Source organism: Lissotriton vulgaris, chromosome 6, assembly GCF_964263255.1.
Source record: "Lissotriton vulgaris chromosome 6, aLisVul1.2, whole genome shotgun sequence".
Lineage (NCBI taxonomy): Eukaryota > Metazoa > Chordata > Amphibia > Caudata > Salamandridae > Lissotriton > Lissotriton vulgaris.
Window position 1 is genome coordinate 229,798,198 of NC_141694.1, and position 16,763 is coordinate 229,814,960.

Sequence of the window (16,763 nt, forward strand, 5' to 3'; positions counted from 1 at the left end):
TTTTGGGGTACAGGGGTATTTTTAGGGTTCAGGGGTTGTTTTGGGTTTTGGGGTACAGGGGTATTTTTAGGGTTCAGGGGTAGGTTTGGGTTTTGGGGTACAGGTGTATCTTTAGGGTCAGGATGGGTTAGTGTTTAAGGGTGCTGGGGTATTTAAAGGGACTAGGGTGGGATTCCTTTTTCGGGTGTATAGGATAATTATTAATTAAAAAAATTAAATATATCTATATTTATATATATATATATACATATATATATATATATATATATATATATATATATATATATTACCTACTGGCGGTCGCCAGTAGGTAGTTATAGTTAGGATAATTTTCAATGTTAAATCTCAACATTCTATTTTGAATAACTTTGGCGCCGGTTGACGAATCTGCCTGAAATTTTCAGGAAAATGGTCTCATGGCGGTCCGGTCTTTCCCTGAAAGTTTGGGGGGGATTCGTCAAGCGGGGGCCGAGATAAAAGGGGGGTCCCAAAACGCGTTTTCCCCATGTTAATTTCCATAGGGCGGTCGATTTCACTTTTAGCTCGAACGGCTGAATGGATTTCCACCAAACTTGGCAAAATTGTAGGGACTGGTAGCCCGATGTGCCTTTGCTATGTCTCAAGATATGTGCTCCAGTGGATTTTGAGTAATTTAGGTTCAAAAAAATATATATATCTATAGCCGCGCTCCGGTGCGCGCACCGGAGAGCGCTCGAGGCGCGACACGCGACTTGCGCGCAGGAAGCTGATTGGATCTCAGTTGTCTGTAAACATTCTAAACAGTCTGGAGCGGCCGCCATCTTGTGTCTCGGTAAAATCGAGACACAAGAGGTGGCTAAAAGAAAGGGGGAAATGACAATAAGGGGGAAGAGTACACCCCCTCTGACCCCCTAGTTTTGATGTGGGGGCCATTAAAGGGCCCCGCGGGGCCTCAAAAAAAAATTATTTTTTTTCGATTTCCGCGGGGGGCGCACCCGGTACGCGTACCGGGGAGCTTACTGAGGAGCGTACTAAGGAGAAAAAAAATGACAGATTTTTTTCACAAAAAAATGCATTTTTTTATAAATTAGAGGTAGTTCTGAAAAGAACTTTTTTTTTTCTTCTTTTTGTTGTTTTATATTTTTTTGTGTTTTTTGAACTTTTTGAACTTTTTTTGGCTTTTTAAAACAATTTTATAATTTTTTTGGATTTTTGTCAAGGGAAAAACAAAAAACAGGAATTCAAAAACGGCTCAACAGGAGCAAAAAAATGTGAAAATTTAGGGACTGTCAGGGCAGCGGTGTTGCTGTTTCTTTAGGGCAATAAGTTCAACACTCTGCTCCCCATAGCAGAGCAGTTCGTTACACTCCGTGCACAGAAATTTGATGCCTGCAAACTCTGGCTGTATGTTAGGGACCATTCTTCTACGGGATGGTCCCGAAGGTGTTGCTCCACCAGTGGAGGTGCTGCCGCCATCTGTGGGTAATTTCCGTGCCAGGTCTCTGACACTCTCCCTCGCAAAGTTGTTTGGGTGTCTTCTTTTGACATGCCTGATTAAATTGGCATTACCAAAACTATATTTTTTCAGAGGATTGCCTCTGGATAAAGTACTCCCACATATTTTGCAGGTTACTTTTGGAGCGTTGACTTTTTTTTCACCTTCAGGGATGTTATAAAATTTCCAGATGAAATGGATTTTTTTCTTCTCCGTAGGAGGGTCCTCATCTACAAATGCATCTGAATCACTGCTGGATGACTCTCTTGCAGCCATTGCTGTAGATCAGGAAAGTAGGAGATGAAGATAGTACACAGAACAGCTCTTGCTCTCTCCAAGTACAAAGCAATAGTGAAGGAAATGGGTGGGGATTTCATTCTTTGTAAAAAAAACTGTTAGCAACCAATGAAAAGTGTTATTTTAGGGTCACATGACCCGACGCGCTTACGCTGCGCGCTTCGGAGCACTTCCGGTGCGTTTACGCGGCGCGAGCGGAGGCGCTTCCGGGGCGCAAACGTGGCGCGATCGTAGGCGCTTCCGGGTGCGTTTACGCGGCGCGATTTGAGGCGCTTCCGGGGCGCACATATGACGCGACCGTAGGCGCTTCTGCGTGCGTTTACGAGGCGCGAGCGTAGGCGCTTCCGAGGGCACTTACGTTGCGCGCCGAAGTGATGTCATCAAACTTTTACAGAAATGCATAATCATTTTCCTTATTAAAAAAAACTGATTTTATTTGTATAGTACGAAAAGTTTTGCATTATTATTATCTTTTCATTCATATTTTTTTTCACGAGCGACAATAGCGCTCCGGGTGCGCTTTCTGCTAAGCTCACCGGAAAGCTTACGGGAGCGCTTAGCTGAAAGCTTCTCGGAGCGCGCACCAAGAGCGCAAAAAAAAAAAATATATAAAAAAAAGAATACTTACAAAAAAACAGCAAATTGTAAAAAAAAAAAGGATACAAACTCGATATAGAAAGGAATTAGCATTTAAAAAACCTATGAAATTCACTGAAAAAACCATAGGTTTCACACCAGTTATAGTTAGGAATTAGCATTTAAAAAACCTATTAAATTCACTGAAAAAACCATAGGTTTGACCCCAGTTATAGTTAGCTGGAAATTTTACTGATATAAAACCATTGAAATTCACACGTTATAGTTAGTCGGACTCACTATAACTTGCGCGTGCAATGCACTGCTGATGACATCACATATTACATCACTCATGACATGGTCAGTGACATCACTCATGACATCACTGATGACACCATCCAGTGAATATGTGCCTTTCTGAAAAAGTAAATATTAGTGAGTAATGTTTAAATATTTAAATATATATATTAGTGTTTTACTTTGTGTATAAGTGGCTACATGTGTTGGTAAGTAGCTACATGCGTATGTATATGGGTTATTAGATGTTTCTCTTAGTATCAGTATGAGTGTCTATATGGTTTGGTGGGGGTATTACTTAGCACATAGATGCATGAGTGACTGACTCTCTGTTTCTATGTGTTTTGAAGACAGCATATGTACAGGACTGTATGGGTGGATGAGTGTCTATATGTGTTTGTTAGTGAGTGAATGACTGTCTCACTAGTGTCTTTATCAGTAACTACATATGTTTTAATCTAGTATATATGAATATTGATGTATATAAGTGAGTATATGTGAGAGTAAGAGATTGTAAGAGTTCCTGTTTAAATAAGTATGTGTTTCTATAAGTGATTGTTTAAGAGAATAAATATGTGTAATTTTAAATAGAAGTAAGGTGGAAGTGTGTGTATAACTCTATATTCAAATAAATGGATGTCCAATAGTTTATTTGCACGTGTGAATATGTGTGTGAGTAACTTTTGGATGAATGTCGGTGTGTAACAGGATGTATAGGTGTATCACTTCATATGATGAGTGAGTATATGTATGAGTGACTATATAAAACTATTGGTGAATGAGTGGATGTGTATATAGATAGTGGAATTACTGAATTGCTTGTTGTAACTGATATAGGTATCTCCATTTTTTTAAAAATTTCAGTTTCTATTTTTGAATATGTGTCTCAAGGGTTACATTATAGTGAAAGGAGGTCTGTCACTATGTCACAAGGATGGTGTCATGAGTGATGTCACTGACCATGTCATGAGTGATGTAATATGTGATGTCATCAGCAGTGCATTGCACGCGCAAGTTATAGTGAGTCCGACTAACTATAACGTGTGAATTTCAATGGTTTTATATCAGTAAAATTTCCAGCTAACTATAACTGGGGTCAAACCTATGGTTTTTTCAGTGAATATATATATATATATATCTATACTACAATAATAAAGGAAGAACTTTCAGCCTTTGAGGCGGGTAAACTCGGGAACCACAGCGCCAATCCTCACACCCGATACACCGTTGGAATCGTCAGGGTGTGTAGATGGTTATAGGCTATATACATTTTTTTAAAAACGTTATTTAAAAAATTTACAGTAAAAAAAAAGTAGTCCCTCCGAAGTAGCGCCGGCCGCGTTGTGCGTGCTCACGTCAGGAGCGCAGGGAGGAGCGGCGTCCAGGAGCGCGACTAGGAGCGGCGGACATGGCGCGGGGGAGGAGCGGTGACGTGAGGAGCAGCGGACAGGCCAGTGGCGGTGCGAGCAGCGGACAGGCTGGAGGAGCGGCGGCTGAGGTAAGGGAGCGGTGCACATGGCACGGGGGAGGAGCGGTGACCTGAAGAGCAGCGCACAGGCCAGCAGCGGTGCGAGCAGCGGACAGGCGGGAGGAGCGGCGGGTGAGGTAAGGGGACCCATGTCGGGGCAGGCGGGGGACGGGCCGGGCGGGGGCCCCGGCTGCTGGACAATGTCGGGGCGGGCGGGGGGCGGGGAAGCCTGTTGCTCCCGGACAAGGTCGGGATGGGCTGCTAGTATATATATATAACAATGTCATAACGTATTTGCACAGAGAAAATGAAATTGGCGAATTTGCACATAATGTATACAATGCACGAAGTCACTTTATTTACTGTGTCATGCATTTGCACTTTACAATATTAAGGGGCATATATCATAACTCCCAAGTACATTTGTCCATAACCAAGCTGCTGCTGCTTGTATGGTATTTATTGGCCACTGATGTGTTGCACATTTGTGAAATATAATATGTGAAAATACAATGCTCAGTAATTATCCTGACCAGGCCAAGATGGCGGTCATAGATATGTGTTAAAAAGTTACATTATAGATTGGGTCCTACCTCTCTGTTTATGAATCGCATGTGGGCGTGGTTACATTCAAACTTGTGGTGTATCAATTAAAAGCCAGTCAATCCTTGTTTCCGCTAACAGTGAGCAAGGGCGTTCACGCCCGAAAGGCGTCTGTTTGGCGTTTCCTTTTTCCTTTACCCCCTGCACTTTATCTGATGGAATAAATTGGAGATATCACTAAGACTGGCTTCGACTACGATTTTTGGAGTTATTGTTTGGATCAAGCAAGTGACGTCAGCCCCCTGTGCAAGAAGGTTTACACAGAAAGAGCTTCCGGCGAACGAGTAAGTTTCTGCGGAGAAGCCCGTCGGAGGACGGAGGAATCCAGCGAGGAGCTTGCAAATCGTCGGGATCAGACGGCGTGTATCTCTGCACAGGTCGGAGAGGTGTTGCAAAAGCCAGCGGTAAGGAGAGGCACGAGTCAACGTGCTATTCCCTTAAACTATTTTCCATTGTGTGCATAGCAATTGGGGTGGAAAGAGGATGTCGGAAGAGCGGGAACGGGAGGAGGCGTTCGATCAGCTGTTTTCAAATTTGCCAACAGTTGGACAAAGTGGTAACATCAACAAAAATAAAGACATTGAAAAAGATAAGAACAATGATGTAAAAAAATTATTAAAGGAGCTGGAAAAACATATGAGGAGTGAATTAACAAAGTTGTGGGAGGTTCGCTCCTTAGAAAAATATCATGAGGTGGGCAGAGTTCCAAGGGGCTTGAGGATTATGTTAGTCCCCAGCTTTGAAAACCCGAACCCCATGCTTCTTAAGGATTGGGCAGAAAGCAACCTGGAGGCCTCCATGAGATTGTTATGCCTATTGGTGAAATATGCAAAAATTGATCGCGACAAAGACTTATTGGAAATAACACGTATCAATGAAGAGTTAAGCAAAGAACAATTCACCAAAGACCAAGCTCTAATTGAACAGTCACGCAAAGAAATAAAAGAGCGGTTGAGCAAGCATGAGGGGACAATTAAAACCAGAAAAGCATATAAGTTTGCCCGTGACGAACAAGACTATAGGCTTGGTCAGATATATACGTTTGCACGCAAGTATGACTACTTAAGAAAGCAACGAGCAACCGGAAAAAGTATGCCCAAACAAATACAAATTCCCCCACAAGCGCAATTGTCAACCATGAACTTAGGCGATTCCACTGTCGCAAGCTCTACGGAGAGTCTGGTACCAACCAGTGAAGATTCTGATGATGGAGCCCCAGGTACAGAGGAAGGGGATTTGGGCCAACTAACGCTAAGAGAGGAACTGGAGTATGTAAGGATACAACGGAAGAACACTCTACGCTCCAGAAACGTGCAAACAGGCAACGCAGGAACACAAGGCGGAAGCAACGTAGGAAATGTGCAAAAAGGAAGAGTGCGACAGCAGAAGAAAAAGAACTGGGAAACCAAGAACCAATGAATGACAACACCATTATCAATCTGACTAATGGCGAACTTGATAAGGCGGAAAAACAACTCCTAGCTTTGGGTCTTTCCTACTGCCCGGAAAGTAATTTTAACTACGGCAATACCAGGGTGGACGTATTCAAATTTATCAGAAAAATAAAACTGTGCAAGTATTATGCAATCAAAGAAGGATCTGGGACAAAAAAGAAATCCACAGCAGTGGTCCCCATCGCTGAAAGAAGTGGCTTACAAGCAAGAGATATCCCTCTAATGAAAACTGTGCATTCCTTACGCAGAGACGAAACCTCCACCATCAGCACCCAAGAGGTTGCTGAAGAAGAAAATTTTGAACTAGGACAAACCGTGGATAGTGCATTCAAATTACCTTCAACATTCATCCCAATAATGCCTAAGGACTGTATAGACACATATGCGGAATTAATAACTGAAGGTCTCAAAAAATTGAACGTACAAACCAAAAAACATCAAGGGGCAAGTAATGCAAACATGAGACCATACAATAACCTGATGAAGAAATTAAAAAACAACCAGGCAGTAATTATCAAACAATCCGACAAGGGTGGCAACATCGTGCTTTGGGAGAAACAACAATACATGGAGGAAGCATATAGACATTTAACCAACATAGAATGTTATGCCCAAATCGATGTAAAAACCACCAAAACTATCCAGTCAGCATACCATAAGGAACTCAATGGGTGGAAACGTGAAGGTTTGTTATCCAGGGATGAAATGAAGTATTTGCACAAAGACCATCCTGCACTGCCCAACATCTATTTCATCCCAAAAGTGCATAAAGGGATAACACCAGTCCCGGGCCGACCAATAGTCTCCGCCATAGACAGCCTATTCGAAAATACTTTGAAATATATAGACCATTTTTTACAGAGCTTCGTCACGAATCTCCCAGCCTATATTAAGGACTCCACTGAATTCCTTAGGCACATCAACGAATGTGTTTGGTCAGCTGAATATGTGCTAATGACTATGGACATTGCTAGTCTTTATACTAGTATTTCTCATTCAGATGGGTTAAGAGCAGCCAAATTCTATCTCGATAAGAGACCTGTTGAACTGTATAGACACAATACAATGTTATTAACCATGATAGAGCGGTGCCTTAACAACAATGTTTTCCTTTTCGATAACAAAGTCTACAGACAACTCAGGGGTGTGGCCATGGGGGCATGTTTCTCCCCCAGCTACGCGGGACTCCACGTGGGCTGGTGGGAGGAGCATGTCCTCATGGTTGAGCACTCAAATTTTTGGGAGAACAATATTGTGAAATACCTAAGGTATATCGACGATATATTTATCATTTGGAGAGGCAGTATAGAAGATGCAAAACTCTTTGTTGAAAAAATAAATGTCAACAACTGCAACTTAGAGTTCACTGCCGAAATCAGTAGCACCAAAATTAGCTTCTTGGATGTCCTGGTCGAAATAGTGAACAACAATTTCACTACGTGTCTTTTTAGAAAAAGCACGGCAGGAAACACTATCCTGCACGCACAAAGTTCACATCCAAAGCACACGATTAGGGCAATCCCCTATGGGGAATTCCTCAGAATAAACAGGATGTGCAGTACAGAGGAGCTAAGAGACCGGTACCAGGAAGAAGCTAAAAAACGGTTAGAAGCCAGGGGATACAAAAAAAGTGCCCTAGACAAAGCCAGAATTAAAGCTAACAGCATATGTCGGCATTCCCTATTGGAAGTCCTCACTACAAATTCCCAATTGTCTTTATCACCTAAGAGCAGCAATGACATTAGACTGATTACCAGCTATAGCCGACAGGCACGCCAAATCTCGAATTTGGTAAGAAATCAGTGGCCTGTTATTCTGACCGACCCAGTACTAAAGGACATCTTACCTAATAAACCCACAGTAACATACAAAAGGGCATTTGGCATGCGCAACGAACTGGTTTCCAGTTCCCCAGAAATAGTGAAAAATGACGATTGGCTATCACCCCGTAAGGGCTTTTTTCGCTGTATCTCATGTCGTGCATGCCATTTCGGCATTAATACTAGATCTTATGTCACCCCCTTTGACCCTAAGCCTGTCACCATCAAAGCCCATTACACTTGCAGAACAGCATTAGCAGTATATGTTTTAACTTGCACATGCAAGTTGAGATACGTTGGTAGCACCAAGCTGCCAGTTTACCAACGTATCCTCCAACATCTCAGGGCTATAGTAAACTGCAACCAAAGCTACCCGGTGGCACGACACTTCGATCAGCATCACAACAGGAACTTAGCACATGAAAGTTATTTTGTGATAGATGCTGTGAGGACATCGAAAAAGGGAGGTGACTATGAGAAGAAACTAAGGCAGATGGAGTCCATGTATATTGTCAGACTCAACAGTAAAACCCCAGGAGGTTTGAACATGGGGGAAGACCTTAGTAATTTTCTCTGAACACACTCCAAGCAGCCAAAACCCATACTGAGGATATATTAGATATCAGCTAGAGGATGCCAAATATGTAATTCTTAGCAACTTAATAGTAAAGAAGAAAGGAAAAGTAAAACGTCATTTAATCAATGTAATAATAACAATGTAATTATGTTACAAACACTTTGCAACACTGGAAAGCAAATAGGATGTGCTGTAACATTCTAGTAATTTGATTTTAGGATACTATGCACTTTTCAAAGAAAGATTAATTTCGAATTTGATAATTGTTAGAATATTATTAATTCTTTTTGTTTGTTCATCCCATCACTACCCAAGTGGTCCAAACAGCATTGATCATATGCACTTAGTCACTCCCTCACCATTAGGTTATTAGAAGTTTGAATTATTGTTTGTTTTCTTTTTAACAACCATGGATTATGACTGGAACTAGTTGATACTTAGTTGTATGGAAATACCTTATACAGAACTATTAGGACACATCGAGCATTGGTGCACATCTAAATATCATGCAATTACTGGAATCTAAATTGGGTTGAGAAAGATTATCCAAGGAGTATTGATGAGCACATTCAGTGTCCATTTTTATTTGGTTTATGGACCATAATTGAAAAAATATTTGCGTATTTGCACAAATAATGCAACAAAACTAAAGTATTGCAGTCTGCCTCTATTGCGTATTTGCACAGAAAATATTATGGCGTATTTGCACAAATTATATATCTGTTTACATTGCGTATTTGTACAGTTAACAATGTCATAACGTATTTGCACAGAGAAAATGAAATTGGCGAATTTGCACATAATGTATACAATGCACGAAGTCACTTTATTTACTGTGTCATGCATTTGCACTTTACAATATTAAGGGGCATATATCATAACTCCCAAGTACATTTGTCCATAACCAAGCTGCTGCTGCTTGTATGGTATTTATTGGCCACTGATGTGTTGCACATTTGTGAAATATAATATGTGAAAATACAATGCTCAGTAATTATCCTGACCAGGCCAAGATGGCGGTCATAGATATGTGTTAAAAAGTTACATTATAGATTGGGTCCTACCTCTCTGTTTATGAATCGCATGTGGGCGTGGTTACATTCAAACTTGTGGTGTATCAATTAAAAGCCAGTCAATCCTTGTTTCCGCTAACAGTGAGCAAGGGCGTTCACGCCCGAAAGGCGTCTGTTCGGCGTTTCCTTTTTCCTTTACCCCCTGCACTTTATCTGATGGAATAAATTGGAGATATCACTAAGACTGGCTTCGACTACGATTTTTGTGTCTGCGCGCTGGGGAAAGTGCCTGAGGTGTGGTACCAGAACCGGTTGGAGGAGTATATATATATATATATATATATTATATATATTACCTACTGGCGGTCGCCAGTAGGTAGTTATAGTTAGGATAATTTTCAATGTTAAATCTCAACATTCTATTTTGAATAACTTTGGCGCCGGTTGACGAATCTGCCTGAAATTTTCAGGAAAATGGTCTCATGGCGGTCCGGTCCTTCCCTGAAAGTTTGGGGGGGATTCGTCAAGCGGGGGCCGAGATAAAAGGGGGGTCCCAAAACGCGTTTTCCCCATGTTAATTTCCATAGGGCGGTCGATTTCACTTTTAGCCCGAACGGCTGAATGGATTTCCACCAAACTTGGCAAAATTGTAGGGACTGGTAGCCCGATGTGCCTTTGCTATGTCTCAAGATATGTGCTCCAGTGGATTTTAAGTAATTAAGGTTCAAAAAAATATATATATCTATAGCCGCGCTCCCGTGCGCGCACGGGAGTGCGCTCCAGGCGCGACACGCGACTTGCGCGCAGGAAGCTGATTGGATCTCAGTTGTCTGTAAACATTCTAAACAGTGCGGAGCGGCCGCCATCTTGTGTCTCGGTAAAATCGAGACAGAAGGGGTTTGAAAAAAAAAGGGGCAAATGACCATAAGGGGGAAGAGTAGACCCCCTCTGACCCCCTAGGTTTGATGTAGGGACTAAAATAGGGTCCTGCAGGGCATTAAAATTTTTTTTTCGTTTTGCGCGGGAATATGCGCTCTCCCGTGCGCGCACGGGAGAGCGCTCCAGGCGCGACGAGCGACTTGCGCGCAGGAAGCTGATTGGATCATAAGGGGGAAGAGTAGACCCCCTCTGACCCCCTAAATCCAGGACTATATTTATGAAGGCCTTGCGCTGTTAGTTTTGCGCTTCCTGTGCGTCAATTTTTGTGACGCACCAGCGGTGTAAAAAAATGCGCATTGTTATGCAATATTCAAAAAGTGACGCATCTATCTAGATGCGTCACTTTTTAAATATAGTGCAACGAGGTACATTTTATTACACTGCTGGTGTTATGCGTCACTTTTCTGTGCGCACTCCTTATGACGTTCCAGATGTGTCATATTTAATGTATGACGAATCATGTTGCAGATACAATATGGCGCAGAGTTTTAAAAAGTGACCCATGTACCTAGATGCGTCACTTTTTAAAAATAGCGTCAGGTATAATGTATGCAGAGGGGGTGTTCCCCCACAAAAAGCTTTGTAATAGCGACGCAGTGAAATGTTTGAGATTTCACTGCGTCACTTTTAGGATGCTGTTGCATCCTTTAAATATAGTGCAACGAGGCACATTTTATTACACTGTTGGTGTGATGCGTCACTTTTCTGTACACAGTCCTTATGACATTCCAGATGTGTCATATTTAATGTATGACGAATCATGTTGCAAGGAGTTACAGATACGTCAGTATTTCTGACATATGTGTAAACATAAAAGTGATGCGAGGCCGGCGCAAAATTTTGACGCAATAGCATCCAAAAAATGACGCAGGGAAATCTCATAGATTTCAGTACGTTGTTATTACCAAGCTTTTTGCGAGGGATTGCCCCCTCTGCATACATTATACCTGATGCAGATACAATATGGCGCAGAGTTTTAAAAAGTGACCCATGTACCTAGATGCGTCACTTTTTAAAAAATAGTGTCAGGTATAATGCATGCAGAGGGGGTGTTCCTTGCAAAAAGCTTGGTAATAATGACGCAGTGCGTCACTTTTAGGATGCAGTTGCGCCAAAATCTTGCGCCTGCTTCTCAGCAAACCTTTCACATGGTGCTTTTTCCATGTGAAAGGACACATTACTGGAGTTGCGTCACTTTTGTGACGCACTCCTGCAATGCGTTACTTTTGTGTTTAGAGATATGTCAGAAATACTGACATATCTGTAACTCCTTGCGAATTGATTAGTCATATATTAAATATGACATATGTGGAATGTCATAAGGAGTGCGTCCAGATAAGTGACGCATCGCTATTTTCACGTAGCGATGCGTCACTTTTCAGAAATGAGGCCTCCAGTTTATTCACTGTGTCATAAATTTCTTTTCTAACACTCACCTTCTTTCAGTCCTCCTACTTCACTTCCTTTCACCTCTCATACCTTTCTGTTCTTTCTTACTCATTCTCCTTTCAATTATCAATGCACTATATTTCACTTACTCTTCATTTTTTAAGATTATAGCTCTTTGATGAGAATTGGAGGTAGTTCTGAAAAGAACTTTTGGTTTTCTTCTTTTAACTGAAGAGGAACAAAAACAGGGAATAGAAACTGCTCAACAGGAGCAAAAAGAAAAGAAAAAAATTAGGGGTGGGAAGGGCAGTGATGGTTCTCTAATGCCCGAACCATGAGCAGGACACTTTGCTCCCCATAGGTGAGGAGTTGATTGCAGTATCTGCATCTGACGACCCCATGGTTGAATGCAGGTTGGATGTTTGCTACCTGCCCCTGAGATTGGTCTCTTCCAGAAGAAGTTGCTCCTCCTGTTGATGTAGAGGGAACCTCCTGTGCCAGAGCCCTGACACTTTCTCGGGCAAAATTCTGGGGGTGCCTGGTCTCCACATGGCGAATCATCGTGAAGTTGCCAAAAGAGTATTTTTTTAGGGGGTTACCCCGTGACAGGACCTTTTTGCAGATCCTGCACTCTACTTTTGGTGCATTCACCTTCTTCTGGCCTTCTGGAAACTTAAAAAATTTCCAAATGAAATGTCCCTTCACCTTTGGGGTAGGTGGCTCTTCATCAATGAAGTCATCTTCACTGCTGGATGATCTGGCAGCCATGATGAACCAAGAAAAAAGGAGCAGCAAAAAAGCAGGTCTTTCAGTCACAAAAGTGAAAGAAGAAGTGAAGGAAATGGGTGGGGATTTCATTCATTGTAAAAAAAAACTGTTAGCAACCAATGAAAAGTGTTATTTTAGGGTCACATGACCCGACGCGCTTACGCTGCGCGCTCGGGTGCACTTCCGGGTGCGTTTACGCTGCGCGATCGTAGGCGCTTCCGGGGCGCACACGTGGCGCGATCGTAGGCGCTTCCGGGGCGCACACGTGGCGCGATCGTAGGCGCTTTTGCGTGCGTTTAGGAGCCGCGCACGTAGGCGCTTCCGAGGGCACGTACGTTGTGCGCTGAAGTGACGTCATCAATCTTTAATAGAAATGCATAATCATTTTCAATATTAAAAAAAACAAATTTTATTTGTATGGTACGAAATGTTTTGCATTATTATTAACTTTTCATTCATATTTTTTTTTCACGAACGACAGTTGCGCTCTGGGTGCGCTTTCAGATGAGCTCTCGGAGAAGCTTACAGGAGAGCTTAGCTGAAAGCTTCCAGGAGCGCGCACCCAGAGCGCAAAAGAAAAAAATTATAAAAAAAATGAATACTTAAAAAAAACAGCAAATTGTAAAAAAAAAAAGGTTAGAAACTCGATATACAAAGGAATTAGCATTAAAAAAACCTATGAAATTCACTGAAAAAACCATAGGTTTCACACCAGTTATAGTTAGGAATTAGCATTTAAAAAACCTATGAAATTCACTGAAAAAACCATAGGTTTCACACCAGTTATAGTTAGCTGGAAATTTTACTGATATAAAACCATTGAAATTCCCACGTTATAGTTAGTCGGACTCACTATAACTTGCGCGTACAATGCACTGCTGATGACATCACTCATGACATCACTGATGACACCATCCTTGTGACAGAGTGACAGACCTAATTTCAGTGTAATGTAACGCTTGAAACACATATTCAAAAATAGAAACAAACATTTTCTAAAAAATGGAGATACCCAAACCAGTAACAACAACCAATTCAGTAATTCCACCATCTATATACACATCCACTCATTCACCAACAGTTCTATATAGTCACTCATACATATACTCACTCATCATATGTAGTGATACACCTACACATCCTGTTACACATCAGCAATCATCCAAAAGTTACTCACACACATACTCACACATGCAAATAAACTATTAAACATCCATTTCTTTGCATATACATTTATACACACACTGCCACCTTACTTCTAAGGAAACTTACCCATACTTACTCTCTTAAACAATCACTTATAGAAACACATACTTATTTACACAGGAACTCCTACAATCTCTCACTATATATACTATACTCACTTATATACATCAATACTCACATATACTAGATTAAAACATATGTCGTTACTAATGAAGACACTAGTGAGACAGTCATTCACTCACTAACACACACATATATACACTCATCCACCCATACAGTCCTGCACATATGCTGTCTTCAAAACACATACAAACAGTGAGTCAGTCACCAACCCCATGCAGCCACTTATACACAAAGAGAAACACTGATACAAACATTTAAATATTTAAACAATACTCGCTAATATATGTATTCACTAAGATACACATAATATGCCAGTTACCCAACCAATTTTTTTTAAAAAAACATCCATTTACACACTTATTTAAACATTTATTCTTCCATCGACCTTTACAAATACATATATAAAACAAATTTATTTTTCAGAAAGACACACATTCACTGGATGGTCTCATCAGTGATGTCATGAGTGATGTCATCAGCAGTGCATTGTACGCGCAAGTTATAGTGAGTCCGACTAACTATAACGTGGGAATTTCAATGGTTTTATATCAGTAAAATTTCCAGCTAACTATAACTGGTGTGAAACCTATGGTTTTTTCAGTGAATTTCATAGGTTTTTTAAATGCTAATTCCTAACTATAACTGGTGTGAAACCTATGGTTTTTTCAGTGAATTTATATATATATATATATATATATATATATATATATATATATATATATATATATATGTGTGTGCAATATTAATATAGTTCTGAATATAATGTAATTTTAAAAGAAATAATGTTTCATTTTAATTAAAAATATATATATATATTTTTAAAAATAAAGTACTTTTACAAAGTATATGACTTCACCACACATGTATTTGCGTTGTAATTGCATGCGTAGTAAAGTCATATGCGTTGTAAATATTTACGGAATTATGGCTTGAGGAGTAATGGTTTTTGCGGACTAAAAAATGCGGAGTGATGGTATGCGGGATTTTTGTTTGCGGAATGGAAAGATATATTCGTCAGCAATACCTCTCCAGCGAAGTACAATATCAATATTATAATATAAAAAGTCACTGTATATAATGTGAAAGGAGCCAGAAAAGGAGTAATATTTGTTATAATCTATGTGTTTCTAAAAACAAGTTGCTGATGTAACAGAGAAAAAGCGAAAAACATGCAATAACATTTTTTTCTGCATATAAATGTTTAAATATTGTCAAATAGCCACAAATTATAACTAAGTACTATGCCTATGCCATATTGAAACAACCTACAACTCCCGAATATGTTTGTTGACGCAAAAAGAGAATCCAATGCTAGAAAATGGAACCTGCAACAGAGATTGGCGATTCAGAAATATCTTGCAAAAACTAAACTAATTGCACAGTAGGTGTGGTTTATATGGTTTTTGGTTGTTTAGTAGTCTATGGAAGGAAGATGTGGCTCCGCCTAATTAGATGGCACGTTTTGCAGTTTACACGTGCTCACGTTTTGACTGTTTTTCTTCTGCACGTGTTCGGAAAAGTTACAAACTGTGAAGCTGTAAAGGTTTCGATTTCGATAGTAACACGTATAAGGTATCATTATCTACATATGTTGGAGAGTTTAAAAAGTGTTAGTCGGTAATCTGTGTTCCTTGCATTTTCATGATTAAAAGCATCTAAATAGAAGACGTATAAAAAAATATTGTTATCATTAGAAGAAAAAAAAGGATTAATATTATTTTTATGGTTCTTAATTTAAAAAATGCTAGCATTTGTAAATCGTAATCCTACTCTCAGAAAGGTGTGCTGGAGCTTGGGGCTTTGGGAAGGTTAATAAATAATTATTGTTCTATACGCACCTAGTACTCTATTCTAATTTATCTTTGTTGTTTCTTCTTTCTCAGATACCAGCAATATACCAGGAATCTACTGATGGTAAGTATTGTTTTCTTTTGTAGTATCTTTAAATATAGTATGCATTGTTTGTTGACCTTAAGCTCTTAACCATATTCACGTTACAAATACTTAGCTCTGTACTGTCTTTTCGATTGCAATTGACTGCTTGGAAGGTCCGCAGCGTTGTCTAGTCAATACGAGGTAAGACACTGCTCTCAGTACTTAATGCACAGCTTCTCAACAATCAGTGTTCGTGTTAAGACACTGCACATTCACTCTGATACCAAACTGCTCACAAACGAAGTTGCGTCCTTCATATGAATGCGTCTGTCTTCCGAAATAGTGTTCTTTCAAGGAAATATGCGCATGAGCTCTGAAGTTACCGCTCCGACCAAGCGGTTTCCGGATACAATCTTGACTCCGACACAGTACTCAAGATTTTTGGGAAATGGTAATAGCCCGACGAACTCGACGTTTCCCTGACTATCTAACTAAATTCTAGAGAGAAAAACATAAATGCGTGTATCACCATTAGGCTCTCTGGTGAAGTGCACTAGCGTTCTATCGCGAACGCTCCTAGAAGAGTTCAGGGTGCAGTGGAAGACTAGAACTGCACTCCTTATTCTTGTCGGTCATCTTGGAGTTACTCAACCTCCAAGCTTCCTTCCAGCTAAGGGTTTCAACCCTCGGTAAGTCTGAAATTGCTCGTGGCGGACTTGTTGAACAGGCAAAAAGGGTTTGATCGGTAGACAGCAAGTTAGCCTCGACATGCAACTTTGGAGCCACTTTAGAGGAATGCCTGAGAGATCAGTTTATATTGGGTTGTGTTCAGGAAAAAACTAGAGATGCCCTTTGGCACAAGGATGACCCTCCTTTGCAAGAAG